The sequence below is a fragment of the Rhopalosiphum padi genome, chromosome 2 (assembly GCF_020882245.1).
Source record: "Rhopalosiphum padi isolate XX-2018 chromosome 2, ASM2088224v1, whole genome shotgun sequence".
NCBI lineage: Eukaryota > Metazoa > Arthropoda > Insecta > Hemiptera > Aphididae > Rhopalosiphum > Rhopalosiphum padi.
The window spans coordinates 89,626,298-89,645,031 of NC_083598.1; positions in this window are offsets into that span (position 1 = coordinate 89,626,298).

Sequence of the window (18,734 nt, forward strand, 5' to 3'; positions counted from 1 at the left end):
TTATTCATACATTTAAAATTGGGCACAGATGCGGTACTTTAGAAAGGTCGTTTTCTGATTTTTACCAGTAGTTTAAAAAACTGCGAAAAGAAACGATAGAAATATGACGTAAATCTTAAAAATGTAGACTTAGGTAGATCTTTTATGTAGACTTAATATTATACTTTATAAGTTTATAACGTCAAAGTCTATTGAGAGATAAATAATCGTTTGTTTTTGATACGATTAAAGGCGTATAAAAATAACGATGAAAATTCCGCGAATTTCAAATTTAGCATATCCTAATAATTCAATAAATTTTCAAAGTATTTAACTTCTTAACGTGTAATGTATTGTACTTTTAAGACAGTAATAATAATATCATATCCTTTTCAGCGAATCGAATGATTCGTTAGCTATTTCTATTAATCTCTCTTTTGGTATTTCTATTATTCTATTTACGACTCAACCATAGGTACGTCATCGCGAATTGCACCTAAACCTCTTGGTGGTGTGACTGTGTCCTCGCGGCTTAACATTAGCCGTAATCTTGGCCCAGACGCGATATTATCGGGAAACACTCAGCTGAAAATCCCAATGACGGTTTTCGAAGATTCGGTTTTCGGGATGACGGTGGCCACTGCTGTGGGAGATTGGGGCACTTTAATCCCAGAACAATCGAACAAAAGGCGCCCGGTAGAAAGGATTCTAAAAATATCGAAAAAGAAAGTAGAAAACCATCGCACAGACATTAATTGTTACGTTAATACGATTTTTATTGATTATTTTTCCAGCCTATACACAGTCATCTTGCCGTGCAAAACCAGAGTAGGTATGTGGAAGGTCGGGGGAAAGAAAAAAAGAGAAAGCGAGCAGGACTCGTTTTAAACCTCAAATTTGTTTTTCCGACAAACGCATTAGTGGTCATTATATGCTCGTTTTCGGTTATAAATATCCAAACAGACTTTGTTACCCATTTCGCCTTCAATACAATTTCATAGCGTATTATATTATAATAATTATTCTTAACCCCAACAATTTACTTAGTTTTAATTATTTAAAACTAACTGCCAGCCACTACTATGGCGTGGCCAACGTTCTGCAGTTTACCTGCATAATAAATTTAATGCATTTTGAATATATTTTATCGTTTAAAATAATAAATTAATGTTCAGCAGTGTCCTTTTGTATTTTTTGAACAGATGCATAGGAGTAGCAGATGGTGCACATTTGCTGCTGCTGCACCTGAACCGTACCCAAGGGCCAGATTGTAATTAGAGAGACCACAAAGTATTCGCTACTATACCAAAACTTTTTTCTTTACCCAAGGCCTGATACCTACATTTATTTATGAGTGATAATTAAAAACTATTATTTTAATGTTTTTATTAATTAGGTTACTTAACAATAAAGAATTTAAAAGCCAAAGTATGAGTGAAAATATAGTTGCATCGCCATATCTCATTTATTTATTTGTTAGGTTTATCGTTCGTACTTAATCATCTAGGTCAATTATTTTTTAGTGTATTATATTACTTCACTTTCAGTTTATTGTTTAAGTATCAATAAATGTACAACATTCAAAACAATATAATCATTGTTATAAATAAATAATATAGTAACGACTTACAACGTAACACTGTAATAGTAGATGAAAAATCAATAAATACAAATATGTGGACATACGATGGAGGGCATTGGGTATTATTTAAAACTGTTTCTTTGATAGATAAATTTATTTTAATTTTTATAGTGTTGGTACTACGGTGTATAATTCAGTCAGAAATGTACAAAAACAAATTGTGTTTGAATTATTGCCAAATATTCAGATATGCATTTTGTAATTAAGTACAGTGGGCAGAAAAAAAAGTTTTTGCAGATAGAGAATCCCGAAAAAAACTTCAGAATTGTTTTATGGTCCTTATAAAACATTATTTTTGTAATTCATCACAGATATTTATTTTTACCAAAAGTAGTCCATAAATGGTATATATGTATAATAGTTAGGTGAGTCAAAAAAAAAAATAAAATTTTTAATAAATTATAATAATATTATACTTTATGACATGATAAATATTTCGAGTTGTTGACATTGTTACAAATTACAATATCATATATGTTTTAAGAAAAATTAGAATTATCTTGCGAGCACAGCGACTATAAGTCGTTTCTTGAGAAAAAAAATGCATTCTTACATGAAATATATACCTACAATGATATTGTGGCGCAGTTCTAACTTTTGACAAGTTCTTTACTACGTTTTATTATTTTATACACATTTTTTCGTATTATTTCAGTACTTAACATATATAAATATATCATGTATTGGCGGGCTGTTTTGTTTAATAAACTATAACTTTGATCGATATAAGACCGTAAACTTCGGAATGCTGCTTTTATGCCATTATAATATTATTGTATTACTGCAACAAAACAAATAATATAAATAATATAACGCTTAATCATCTGTTTCAAGTAATGCGATCCAGTATAACAATAATTGTATCGCCGGAACTTTGCATTAACTCGACGAATTTGTTCTTATTGACAAAAGACTTCCGGACAAAACGTTGCGCCACAAGATAAATCGTTAAATACTACAAGTATGACAATGTTGATATTTCAGTATCGAACGGTTTGAGTTGAATTTATTGAAGAACTGAAACGACACACGAACGAAATCTGAACAGACAGCACCCATACTCGTTTATATTCCGCTTTAATTGATAGTATAACTTGCACGGAGCGGTCGATTCCCCTTAAAATGGCGTAATCCATAATTTATGTCTCGTAAAAATAACATGTACACTGCACCTGTTTATAGTTCTCTTGCCCGAGTTTATAGTCATCTGTTATCATCGCTTTACTACAGATTTTTATTTTCTTAGTGTATTAAAAACGGTATAATATACGTCCACGTAAAGTGAAATAGATAAAACCGTAATCCCCCAACTAGACATTTTATACCTATAAAAATGATTTTAATATCAAATGTTTGTAAATCCACTCTGTAAATGAATGCTTTTAACTTGTATTAAATTTAAATGTATATATACAATTATTAAATACATTATAGAAAATTGGATGTTGTATAGCGCCCATAAATAATACGACTGGTTAAAAGCTGTTATTATTGTATATCTATTTTATATTAAAATATTATCTAAATGTAATAACGTTTTTACATAAAGTTACAATCATTCATCTGTTATATATTATTTTAATTTAAAAGTATTACTCTGGCGGCATTGTATTATAATACGGTTTTTAAATTACAAAACAACTTTCATTAATACTATAAAATGTTGTTCGCAAATGAAAACCTATTCATTTCGGACAACGGATTATTTTGCAACCCATTTTCGTTTGTGTTTTGATGTATCAAAATCCAATTTTAAACCACCGCGTCCCGGTTTTCGAACAACAGATAATGCGTGTACATGGCGGCGACTTTATGGATAAGCAGAGAAAACCAATCTTTGTACTTTTCTCGTGCTTATTCCTAATAAAATTAAAACTGCCTACAAACCGCTTGATGAAATTGGATTGCGCGAAGAATACCAAACTTTAAACAAAAATGAGTTGTTTATTAATCACACAGTTAGAAAAGTGTTCCCCGTTTGAAAATCAAAAGTTTTTATTTGTGTTTAAAAAAAAAAAAAAGAATGAAAGAGAAGAGTACAATTTTAAATTATGCATTTGAATCTAATTGCTCAGTGGTTTTACGCTCTGAAGTAAAAGTTTTCAATAGTTCTTTGTACACTTAATCCAATCGTTAAACACAGTTTCGTTTAGTTTTTAATTTAAAAATTCGTTATGATTAATAATATAATCATTCATTGCATGTGGATTAGTATAAGTACGTACAAATCAACTACGGTCTGAATTAATATTATTACATGTAACAATCAAAAAAAAAAGTCATCTTTATTATTTTAATTATAATTTACAAACGATGTTGATTTTAAGGGTTTCTGGGTTTCAGTAAATATATTATATCTTCCCTCCGTATATATTTAAAATAATATGTTGATGGTACTTTATACATTTATGTATTTCATTTCTTAACTCAGTCTCTTTTCATATTTTAATGGAACTATTATTTTGATCCTTTTACTTATAATGGATTTTTCGATAAACAAATCAAAAAAAAATCGAAGCTGTATGTTGAATAATATTCAATTTCATTAAAATTCAATTATGCTCAATAAAAATAATTAATGTTTGTACGATGTTTTTTGTCATATTTAAATCTATCTTTTTTCGAATTAAAATATTCAAAAAATAGTTGCTATGTATACTGTATAGTACATACATTTGATTATTTAATGCTCATGGTAAATGTGAACACTGGACCATATATAAGCGTCGTACTTGTATAATAACGTCTGAGAATATTTTATACTATGAAAAAAAAAATTATGGAATACGGTTTGATTTTTAGCTATCTATATTTACATTTACAAGGTTTTTTAAATTTTATCAAACATTACGATACATGCATAATATACCAAACAATATTATTAAATAATTAATAAACCAATATACATTTGTAGATAGTGTGTAAAATACTGAAATTCAACCTCTATCTTCAACTATAAATAATAAATAATCCGTGGGCTGTGGACAACGGCAATAGCTATGATGATTAAATAATAATATGCTGGAAATCGTAATTCGTTCAGGTCAGTTATGCCTGCTTAGGGCTTATATTCTAAACGGATGAGAGGTGATAATGACCACCCGAGAAATATTCATGCTGTAAACATAAGAAACGATCAATCTTTTTGAACGGCTGAAAACACAAATGATATAGTTTAATTCGGAGATGAACTTAAATATTGTAATTATTGTGATCAACGGCAAAGAATGACAGTATATGACGGTGAGAAATACGCTTCCGATATAATACAATCACTCTTCGATATGCACGTATAGGTTATTCCATTGTTATTGGTACCTGTGTGCTGTAGAAATTTAAATAAGATCTTTTACAGTTAATCGCGGCAGTGTATATTGTTATTTTGCAATAGCATAACTAATTACAGCACTGCTAAACGTTTTAATTGAATACTATCAAGAGTGTCGGTTAACGTTCGACACAGAAAACCTCACACGCCTACAACTTGCGTACAGTAATAATATTATGATAACCACATAATATGCGATTATCGATTACATGCAGTGCAGGGTTATACTCGTCTTGTAACTATACCGTCTGTATAGGTACACTATCGACACACAAAAGCATTGAGGCTGTTGAAGCACAACATTTTTGGAATATTGGCAATTCGTTGTAATTACGTGGAATGTATAATATTCGTTATACAGTAATGAATATTAGTTTGAGCTATGATCGTTTAAAATTCACAAATATTTTAAATTTTTCTTAAAATATTACCCCTTAATTTAACTAATTTAATAGAATTTTTCAATTAAATACACGAACCAAATCCAAAATCGTTAAAAGTCTGTCTGTTTCAGTCCAGTATATATTAACATTTTTTACTAGGTTACGACTTATGAAAGAAAATATTTTTTTCCAACTTCATACCTACATACAATTTGTTAAATACATTTGTTTCAAACTATTTCGATTATAAATCATTTTAAATAAAAAATATTTTTCCTTCATAGCTTAGAAAAGAAACTGATAAATTGATACGTACTTATTAATACTACCTATACATTTAAAACAGTAATCACGCATCAGGAATACGTTGACTTATCTTCTATTTATTGGTCTATAATCACAAAAACATAATGTGCTCCAACAGAATTAAGTAAAAATTCAACCTTAAGGTGTTTTACGAGAATTCTTAAGATATTTTTTGAACATAAATTTAAAAAAAATGTAATTAGTGATTCTCTAATAAGTACAAACGCTCAGCTTTGAGCGTGACTTAAAATTAAAATATTTTATTTACTTTATTTCCAGCACCAGACACCCTCAAGGTAGTCTCGTGATAAAATGAATAACGCAGAAAGAAATTAAGCACTCATGATTGAATTTGCTTCACAGACCAACATAAAAAAAGATTCAAAGATCAAGATGTTGATTGATAACTCATTCGTTTTGTCAAGAATTCGGGTTAGTATAACTAATATAAACTACCATATTATTATAATTATCTATTATCTATATATTAAAACAATAACAGACAAAGACATATTAAATGCATTTAAACAAATATTTAAGTACTTATCTATTGAAAAACGCTTAGAAAAAAGTCGTTGTTCGATATTATGAATTATATTACCATTTAATAAAACACGTGAATTATAAATATACACGTAGGCTGTTCCTATTTTTGCAATAGCAATAGCCACATCATAGGTACGAGCGTCCGAGTCTAAAAATAAATATTTTAAAATACTTTAATTACATAATATTATGTACTAATATTATTCACGTTATTTTTTAACATTGCCATACTAATGACATGTCATTATGTCAACCATGAATTAACAAATTATGCACTCTCAAATAATTTTCCTGTGTATTAACATATTATTATGGGTGTACATTGTACAATACTACCTATTTATCGGTTGATAATCTACTCAATTTTATATTAATTAAAAGTAAAATATATAACGACACTTAAAAAACATATATTGACATTGAAAACCATGTATATTACTTTTTAAATAATTATCTTATTTTATTAACCTCGTAAATGGAGATTGAAAAATAATATTTTTTTTTTTATGGTAAGGTAAAATATATTATATTGTAAATTAATTTATTATATAATGTAGTTTAAGTGCTTTTTTTTATCGACAGACTGTCTTATACAGCAATCTAAAGTCTGTTAATATTATACCATTGTTTATGTTTAAAGTATCAATATAATTGTGATAAATCCATATACACACTATGTATATAATATTTATAAAAGGTTAGATTAGTTTATTCCGCTAAGCGCTGTGCTGAACGTCCGAGCACGTTCGAAACACTGATGGATCGGTGCCCAACGGTTATTGCAACTCTTGTAAATATAATAGTTTAATGCATTTGTTGTCGCTGTACTCAGTTTTACTATAAAAACTCATTGGTCCAATAACGCGTAATGGGAGGGGGGACTTTTGTGAAGGTCGAGTCCTCCCGCCTAGCCGTGCCAATAATAAGTGAACAATTTTCTAACTCAATGGGATAATGCAAATTTTATTAAGTTAGTTTTGTTTTTGTGAAATACAAAACTGAAATTAAAAGAAATTTCTGTACGAACACTATTCTCGTTGATTCTTGGGAATAAGCCATGAAACATTTCAGAAAATTGTACGTTTCACAAGAAAACACTGCGAGGAATTTCTAACCTTTGGGCACATTATAGGACATAAGCTTTGACATATATCCAAAAACTGTATATTTAAAAACACGTGACAATTTTTTTTTTTTTTTTTTTTAGACAAACCTTTCAGAAGGCAATAAATTGACTTAGGGAACACGACATGGTAAAATATCATATATAAATACCTATAACAACAGTAGACTCATTTGCAATCGATCACCGAGCATTGGACAGCCAGTCGTACTACGCGACGAGGCGTTTTCAAAACGTTGCAATAAAAAATGCAATAAAATGAATAAATTATCAGTTTCACTGGAAGTTGAGTTCATAAATATTGTCGTAGGTACGCCGAAGTTCGTTTAATGTAAGTTGAAACCAATTTGATCAGAAACACATCGCATGTATATAATAAGTAAGAAAAACCAGGATAATCGTTCTGCTGTATAGCAGTTGTCAAGTATAACACGTAAATATGTAGGTGACTATAATGTGTATTAAATTCAAATTTAATGATAAATCATTGTACAAGAAAAACGATTCTGTACTAAGATGATTTATTAACCGTTATTTCTTAGTATAATTTTATTATACTTGTATATTTACTGCTATATATATTAATACTTAATTTATTTTTCCACTTTTAATGCCGTAGAACGAAATAATTTTTGTCTAAAATAAATATATACATATATATTAATTTATAAAAAGGCTTTAACAATAAATATATTTACCCGACATTAACTTACTAACCAAATATATATATATAGTATTGACAAATTTACTAAAATAAAACTACAGTACATTGTTATGTACACTTTTTTGTTTAGATTAATCCGTATTATACGGTAATACTCGTATTATTATAGTATAATCGCATATTATATATTATTAGCTATTATTAACTAATTATAAGTAAAAATACTAACGTACCATAGAATAGAATCATTGCTTAAAATTATCTAAATATTTTGAAAGTTTCAATATGTAGTATAGTATTAATAATAATTAATATACGTAATAGCAAATAGTTTCAAGTTCCTGTGAATAATATTTTTTGAATTACAATTTAAATCAAAATAACTAAAATTATTATCCGTCAAAATTTGAGCTATAGAAATGTACATAACGAATTATGCGAATATGGATTTTTGTGGTTTTTATATTTCTGTAAGAAAAACTAATCTTGAACTGCCTTCACAGTTATCAAGTCATAGATATTGAGAATTGTTTAAATTTTATCTATAAAATAATTTTCGTGTGTTTATGACTTTTTGAATTCTAAATGCTTGAAAAATATATGACCATACTTATACTTTTTTTATCTTCTTTTAATTATAGTAAAAATAACTTTTGAGATATCTAGCATTCAATACCCAAGTATTCTTATTTAAAACCTACATCTTATCGTGTATACTGTATATAATTCGAAAGAAAAAATGTATAAAAAATACCGACATTTTTAAATACTTATGATATATTTGTGAAATATGTATCATAATTGACCTTATAGTATTGCTATTCAAATTTATTAACCTAACCGCATCCTCCCTAACGAATATTCTACATCCACGAATGATCGTGAATTCGATATAATAATGATTCGCCCGAAATCGGACTTAACGGTAGTATGGTCATGCGGCATAATAATATTTATTCGAGCAATATTCCTTTGACTCCGTGAAATATCGTACGCTCTTTACATACTGCCGTCGCAAATAATTGAGATTTGTCTACACACCTATAAATCACGAGGCACGGGCCGATGACAAAATCTGTTGTAATAATAGCAGTACAGTTATGCTATGCGAATTCAAACAATGGCTGCTGAGACTCAATATCATTTTTTTTTCCGTCGTCATAGTTGCGACGACGGTATAACGAACATAATATCACATTCTCAATAATAACATGTTGTCACCGAGTGTGTAATCTACGTAGGTGCGCACATATTAAATATTGTACTATACATAGTTCGGTATTCCGCACATATCCGCGAAAATAGTTTCATTTTTTTTGTTTTTTTTTTTTACACTCACAATATATATAATAAATAATATATATTATACAGTGTGTATCCGGAAGATTCGACAATTGTACACTGTAATTGCGGCGTTTATTAAATGTCTCGTAAACAGACACACTCTGTAGGCGTTATTATTGTATTATTATTATATGTATAACGACTCGGTAAAGAGACGAAATGACTGTGTATTACTATAGTATACAGACCACGTGTGCGACACGATACAATACAATATCGTTATAGGTATATACCTATAAATATATGGTAGAAGTGTTGGTAGCTGCCACGTGATGTGTTTTGTATATTATAATCAAATATAAATGGGCGAAACGTAAATGCGCGCCGTCACTGCACCCGCGGGACTGCGGATCGTAAATATTTCAATTTTGGAAGAAAACTTTCAAAAAACGTGTGCAAATCTAATAGCCGCGACGCGCAATTACTTTGTGTGTGATTGTGGTTTGCTTTTCGGAACGGACACTGCTGTAAACGGGTGACCGATATGAGTACGAGTTAATTAATTCATTTCCAGTGCGTACGAGCAGTGACTAAAATCGTGTGCAGTTCGAAATTAAAAAAGATATAAAAATCGAATTATGACGGTTTTTAATCGGTACCTATAAATTTAATTTGTATTATTACTATTTATTGTACGTGGGTCAAGTTTCGAAATATTTTTAATTACTTGTAAGTTGTAATAATAACGTCTACCCGATGTAATGGTTAATAGATTACATATGATAATGTTGATAGTTGTCCAATGTCCGAAATTTCAACAGTTCTGTAATGACAATATCGATATCAGGTCGTCATCAGCCGTGATGATGACAACCAATGTCTAATGACAAAATAGGATGAGTATTTATCTATCTCGACGTTTAGAATAGACATACATTATATGGAATACAAATTAATTTAATACTAAATATTATTATCGTTATATTATATAGTTCGTGATGATGGCATATTCGATTTTCCCCTCAGTGATGATAATTTTAAAAAACGAATGACTGATACCGGTTATTCGAGTTTGTTTATTATTGTCTACAATTCAAAGGGGTGTGGTGGATGAAGCCCCTTACGGCAATATATATTTTGTAGCGTAATATTAAGAATGCGGTACGAAAATTTAGATATTTTAGCGTCTACGGACAGATGGTATAGACGCATACTACTGCCGATTTGTAGGTAAAAATAGAGAACACGAACTTATCTACGTTATTGATTTATCCGCGTTTTTAGTTCTAACAAAGTGAATATAAATACGCTTTTAAATTGATTTTGACGTTTTATAAATTGATCACAGACGACAAACGTTCGTTGCCATTACGATAAAAAAAAAAATTAAATAGAGGTGCGGGAGGATTGGTACTTTGTTTTATTCCGGAGGAAATAATATAACACAGTGGTTCTCAATCGGTGTTTCTCGACAGTATTATTATCAAAAGTACTACATACTTGTTATAAATACACAATGCATTACAATGACCTAAAAAAAAGGTTCTTCGTGTTTAAAAAAAGGTTGAGAACCACTGATATAACATATAGGAAACAGAAATGCTGACGGGTGATGATGCAATTATTATATTTAGAATGTCAAGGACTACAATTTCGACTTAACTGAATATTTAAGGAGATCAAATTTCTAAACTTCATTTTGAATTTTTCGGGTTTCCCGCATTGATCTAAGACGCGTAATTTATACGCATAAAGAAACCTTCTCAAAATAAACACTATGAACTTTTCGGGATGATAATAATAAAAATTGTTATATTTTTATGGAATTGTAACACTTGGTACTTGAACACATTTAATGTAATTTCATTGTAAAACAAAATGATAACATTAATATAATATATGTACCAAAACGTCCAAAACAAATTATGCAATACCTAATGCATTTATTTATCACATTATAATATGACGGAAGCTAAACTTATGAAAACACTTTCGATTTCAAGTTTCAACAATGAACACGATAAGTCGATGATTAGATATTATTTATAATCCTTTTTTTTTTTATTATTCAACAACGTATACAATTATACATTCTGCTATTTCGGTCGATCCCAGGAACATTGACTTAAAAGGCTTCGGAATCATATAGTTACGTGGTCAAATCACACTTCACTTGGTTTGAAAGCATTAATTAAATTAATTTTTTTCCTCAAATTGAATTATAATTTATTATAGAAAACTATCATAAACAGTATCAAGTAGATTAAAATATTCGTTATAGACGAGGGCTAATGGGTCATCATATACTGTTATAAATGTCTATAAAATCCGTATATAATTATATTAATTTACTTTAAATCGATTAGACTGCAATATGTATAATATGCATAGTATATATAGTTGTGTATTTATTTCAGTAAGTCACGTGGACCGATACCTAAACCGTTTACGTAGTACCTATACGAGCTATGTGGCTATACTGCATAGTAATATATACGGTATTCGTAAAGAAATATAATAAAGCAAAAAATCCCTAGTGGAATTTCGAACTTTACTGCCGAGTCATAAATTATCAACAGGAAAAAACATAATATTTTTAAAGGTAAGGTGCGCGATATAAAATAAGCTACGATCTCTTACACTATGGGAATTAACTTTGCAATTTATTTGACCCAATAAAAAATACATTGTTAGTTTTACTTAAGTTTAACTTATTACGATTTCGGTTTTTTTAAATGAAAATTCATTCCTTGAAAAACAATACTCGGTAATAAGGCTTTTTTGCATGGCCATTTTAGCGTAAAAATTACTTTGTAAAAATATCATTGAGTATTAAAAAAAATGTTATTGAAAAATTAGTTCCCAGGCATTATGCCAATATTATTTGTTGTCCCATACAAAATGTTTTCCATTAAAAATGATGTCCTTTTTTTTATTATATTCATGATAAATGATAATATTTCAACACTATTCAAACATCAATGGATATTTTGTCCACTAATTCAAAAACCTACATATTTAAAACCACATTTTTTTTTATAGATTACCTATATATAATTGAAATATTAAATAACCTCTTAGGGTTTTTTATGTAAACGTTTTTATTCTTACTTCTAACAAAAATCATCAATAAATAAATTTTATAACCACTGGACAAAAAAAATTATATTCTACCAACTAATATTGTTTGCAGAAAAGTCCAACAGTAAATGAAAAATTAATAAATTCATTACCATAAAACACTTTTAATAGTGCACATTCCTATTGTTAAAATTATATAGTCGACATCAAATCAAGACACGAATAAATTATTTACACTCAATGTCGGTGGTAAAATGTAAAAACGTTCATAGAGTATTTTAGACATACTTATGCAAGCATATAATTACTTGGACCTTATTTCATGGTCATAATATTTTAGACACAAAATTATGTGGACAAATTATTATATTAAATTATTTGGACCCGGGAACCAATTTAATTTTATGTGATTTTTGACAAATTTTTAATGATAATTAGGTCCTAAGTCTTATAATCCGTTACTCATTTTTACGCCAAGAATAGTTTACGCAAAAATAGCTTCTCGTCAAAATAGCTCAAGTAGTCACGCAAAAAAGTTAAACTCCACGGCTAAAATGTATTATCAACATTGAACAACATATATTTAGCATGCCTAAGCATATTATATATACATTATAGGTACGTAAATGTGGTTTAAAATACTGTCAATGTCAGATTTAGATGTTCATAAACTCTCATTGAGAGCAACAAATAGAGTAAGGTGCGAATGTATACATACAGCCTAAGAGGGCGTTTGAAGGTTTATTAAATTTTAGTAATATAAACATAACATTATAAGCAATCGCTTGTAAAATAACGTCAACTCCTATAATAACGTCATAAAACTGAGAATTTTTCAAGCGAAAAAGTTTCAGCAGTTTAATATTGAGTTAGGGAAATTCCTTAGAAATTAAAAAAAAATTGACTTCTTTAAAGCCCTAAATATGATAACTCGATAAAATGCTCATATATATAATTAGCAGTTCTTCGACTTGAAAACAATAATAATATATAATATTTGTCTAGAACTACGACTAATTTTGACTTGTTCTTCGATACAGACGATACAGTACCTACTTAATTATTCAAAAGCACATATCTATCTGATTAAGTGGTAATAACTATCAGGTCTCTTAGAGTCTGTGAAGCGGATTATTGTATTATATTCCGATTCACGGGTATAGTAAATATATTGTTGATATTATGTATTCATTATTTTATTGTTTTTCTCAGTGGAAACTCATTAATAATGATTGTGTATGATGACGTCGATAAACTGTATATACCTAATATATATATTATTTTATAAGATACACGCCGTATGTATTATATACTTATTGTACATGGACATGAAGTCTGTATAAGTGATATAACTTTTATATGACTTGGTACATAACCCACTCTAAAATTAAAATTAAAATCGTAAAAGCTTCTTAAGGTCCCTTTCTAATGAATTCTTTAAGTTTCAAACGTTTCGGATAGTTTCGGCCAATTCTAACGTAATATTAATTTATTATATTGTATTGCGCAATCAAAACTGAAACTATTACTAACCATAAATTCTTTAGTAAGTATGTTTGTTACAAACATCCATTTTAATATTTAAGTATTTAATATATTATAGCAATATTTCCTCCGGAACTTTAAACAATACATTTTTTTTCGAATTTTTTGTTTTGTTTTAGAATTAACCGTTAGTAATTAAAAAGCTGATGCTAATACAACTGATACGAAAGTATTACGAAGTACCTACTTCCAAATGATTAAATAATAAACCGTGCGACGGACTAGTAACAAAAATAATATTTGTTGTTTCAAATCGACGGTATAACCATGGCGAGTAAAAATGTTGATAGTTCATAGTCAATTTGGACGTCTAATAACCCAAACAATAAGAATATTGCAATGATCTGATTACTTTTACTGGCTATTGTCTTTATTTAAAAAATACTTCATTGTTTATATAACATAACGTAATTTATTGAAACTCTTATTTTGTTTAACCATGTAATATATTTAACTTTAATTTAGATGATGAACATTCAAACAGTAAATTAATATGGACGGTTTTTACGAAAAGTAGATCAAGTCACATTTTGATCATTTTAATAATTTAATATCATAATATAAAATTAATATTACATATGAAAATTACTTGACATTAATTTACATCACATCCATATGGGAACGCTGCCATTAGTAATTAGTATTATGTAGCTGTAATGTCGACGAATTAACTGAATATGTTTAAAGAGATCAAATATCTATAACTCATTTGAATTTTTTGGGTTTCCCGCATTCATTTGATACCATAAACTTTTTATTATGTGAGAATTAGAGCTATTTTTTATTTTATGGAACAGTAAACACTAGTTGTATTTATACATTTTTAAAAGAATAAAAATAATATAATATTTAAAAAATAAGGTACTGAAAATATCGAACAGTAAAACGAGACCACACAATATATGCAGGAATAATAATATTATGTCATCTTGAGGTCCAGATTAATTCATAAAGCATCTAGCAACCACAAAGTTTGGACCATATAGTCTGCATCTAGACGCGGAGAGACGCCTTCGTGCTGTTCCACTATCCAGATGGATCTTGGAAGTGATAATGGAAATCAACAGTTTAAAAATTAAAATTTAAAAAACATTTTAAATTTAAGTTTAAATAACTCGTTACTTTTTTTATTTAAAAATGTAATAGGTATAAGTAAACAATTTTTTTGTAGAAAAAAATAGTATTTTATGAATTGCTGTTTAAACAACTTATACCTCGTATAAAACTTATACTCTACCTCGTATAATATTATAAAGTTTTTTTTTTATTGAGATAAAAAGAACATCATTGAAAAATCCATACATTATGACACATTTTCCGCTCAATTAAGTCTAAACTTTTTGTTGGATAATAATGAGTTATGTCGAATATAAACAAAACTGAGTATTATAAATATGAAAAATAATTAATCCCTATTTTTCTTATTCCGTTCAATGTGTTATGGAAAGTCAAATTATTATTTAGATACACACATTACAAAAACTATAAACTATTATACACGTATACCCGCAAGGCCACACATCTAATTAGTAAATATATGTAAAGACAAAAATCTGGGAATTTCATATTTTACAGCTTTATTTTCCAAATTGTATACAAATGTCAGAATACCGTCAATTAAAATTATGAATAGGTCTGCACTCTATAGTACACATTTTGTTCAACCTGCAGAGTTGTATTGTCGGATTATTTTATTTTGTATAGTATACCTACCTATTAATTATTGTGCAATTGAAACAAAATAACGCGTAATGCCGTAATATTTTAGAAGCGTTAGTGAATAATTAAATGTACATAACATTTTACATTCATGTGTTGTGAGTATAGTAATAATTAATAATTATATATTAATTATTTTTGAAGTAAGTTCGTATAATTTCAATTATTAAAAACTAAGAAATGGATGTTCAGAAAAATCATCAAAACTTATTTTTAATTGAATAAAAGGTTTGTATATTTTTTTTATTCGGATTATTGTATTGATTGTCATTTTGGACTTAAAATAGGACGAAAAAGTTATAAAGTACAATTTTAGTTATAGATGACGACCATATTATTATTTTTTTTATTTAAAATAAATATCTGTATAATGAACAGTGGTGAAACCAAATAGTCATTTGTAGGAAATAGCAGAAGATGGAGATAGATGACAGTATGTTTATTTAGCAATGTGGTTTTGTATAGCCGAAAACAAGGAAAAATAAGATACAATTTAGGTATCTACTACAGTGATACTGTGCGAGTCTGTTTTAATTGAAAAATCTTGATGGTTTTGGTTCAACTTCAGAGCTCCGCTTAAAGGAATTTCGCGGTTATGCTTAAAGTTATTGTACAAATAACCTATTTATTGTAGTCCTCAAATATATCACATTTAATTACAATTATTATAAATTTACATTTACTTGATGTGAAGTTGTCCAGCTCTGTGCTCTGCCCTGTTTACATATATACTTATTTTTATTTTTGATTAAGTTTATAATGGAGTAATTGATTTTTATTCGAATTTGGTTATACATAATAAAATATACAGTTAGTAAAACTAATTAAATAAATAAATAAATTGTGGTTAGACATTCTTTTATACTTGGATAAATATATATATTTGTTTAAAACTATAAAAACGTGTTATGTATTAATAATTAACAGTTAAATTATATATTATTATATTATGTAATTAAAGAATTTTCATAATTACTTTGTTAGAAGCATTTCAGCTAATTATAAAGTCAATAAGGGCAAATACCTTTATATAATTAATTAATTGTTAAAAAAAAAATAATATATTCTACGTTTTTTTAAAACCTATGTTATTATCTATAATTACAATGAGCTTAAGCACGATAGAATTCATTTCAATTAACAAAAATTTGTTTTTTTTTTTAAATATGTATACCTAATATTATGTAACTATAAATTACCTACTTTATACTGGCTATTTCCGTGTAGGATAAAATCATTATTTTGCCACCGATCAACATTTACCTATTACAATATTAAGATATTGACATCTTAATGGACATTAAAAAATTTCATCATTGAATTGTATATAAAAATATCGAAATTCCAACTACTATCTTTTAATAATGAGCAGAGAATATTTTATTTATACCGCGAAAAATATCATATTTTACTCGACATAATAACGTATATTATTCTAATCTAAACAATGTTTTATCCTCTACAGTCTACATAGTTAATACCGCCTTTATAATGGCAATCGACGGTTGATTCGCGATTAAAGTATGATTATATCACTTTATAAGTTATAACATTTATACTTTATTTCGGGGCTATTGACTATTCTGCAGCGTCCTTAACTGTTAAGCTTAACTACGTTATTGTTTATCAATCACAATCGAATTGTTTGTAAACTAAAACTTTTTTTTTTCGTCGCTCGTTATTGAATTTGTTCATGTAACATTGGAGTTTCTATCGCGTATTGTTTGTTATCCGTCAAAGGCCGATAAACATCAAAACATGTCGAAAACAATATTAGTAACAAATTTGTTATCGACATGATTTTGTTTAACACATTACAATGAGTCTGGACACCGCTTTACAATTTCTACGCGTCAAAAAATATTCAAGTTGGCGTTGTTTTTCTTTTCACGAAACTTACAACAGCAAATACTCATTCGGCAATTAAAGATTAGTGTATAATTCGATTCTATATTTTCAATTTTGATTGCGGGAGCTCACTGAGTGCATCAAAATTCTAGGGGTGGCACTTAAATCGATTTCATTCTTTAAACTTAAGTTTTACCGATTGAGGAGGTAGAAAAAAACGAATTTCAAATCCATTAAATATATTATGTAGTCTTCTATGAAAATCATGTCTTATTACATTTTTATTTTGTAAAAACTATACCGCAAAATAACGTTATTATATCAAATTATATTATCATTACATATATTGGATTTCGCTCTCCTAGCAATTTGTATAATAACTTTATGTTGAAAAACCAACTCTCGGCATAATTTGATTTTGATAATTCAAATATTTAAAATCTCGAATAAAAATCAATTTTCGTAAATAGTGGTAATACAAATAATTATACCAAATCATAAATAAGAAGAGGAAAAATAGATATAACCTCTCTGATTTATGGGCATAGGAGTGGATTAAAGTATAAGTCATAAAGTATTGCATATAAATACGATTCTGGGCGGAGACGGTCGGTCAGCCTATTATAATATAATAATATACTCATATTTCTATTAATAATTATTACGGTAAATTATTTTACTATTAATAATATAGTATAAACAATAAATAGACAATAGCATAACATTAATCTAAATGTTTTTAAAATTATATTGTTTGTAATAATTAAACTTCAAGCCTTAGTTATAAAAATCAAATACTTAATATATTTTCAACTACAAAATAATTTGTAAATTATCTTAATTTTGTCGAAATTTGAGCTACAAATACTTATAAAAAAGATTGTATTTGTGTAGCTTGAATATTTTTAAATGACTATAATAAAACTTATGGGGGACCCTGCATTTTAATCTTCTAACTTTTTGACAGAGTGAAAATTATACCAAAAGTATAAAATATGATAATATAAACATGAGTAAAAATTTCAAGACTAGTATAGACAACTGCTATTTGTTTTTAATTAACGCCAAAAAGAAAAATATAGATTTTGTCTATAAAACTATAGTTTTGCATAATATGTAATTCCCATTTTCTTTTAATCACTTATTTGTGTTTCAAGATTATTTAAAAAAATACTATACATTTGACTTCTCAAAACAATTAGATCGAATTAGCTATTAGAAATCACCCTCAGAGTATTTTTTTTATTATTTTATATCATGTACACAGAAATAAAAAAACACTGCTC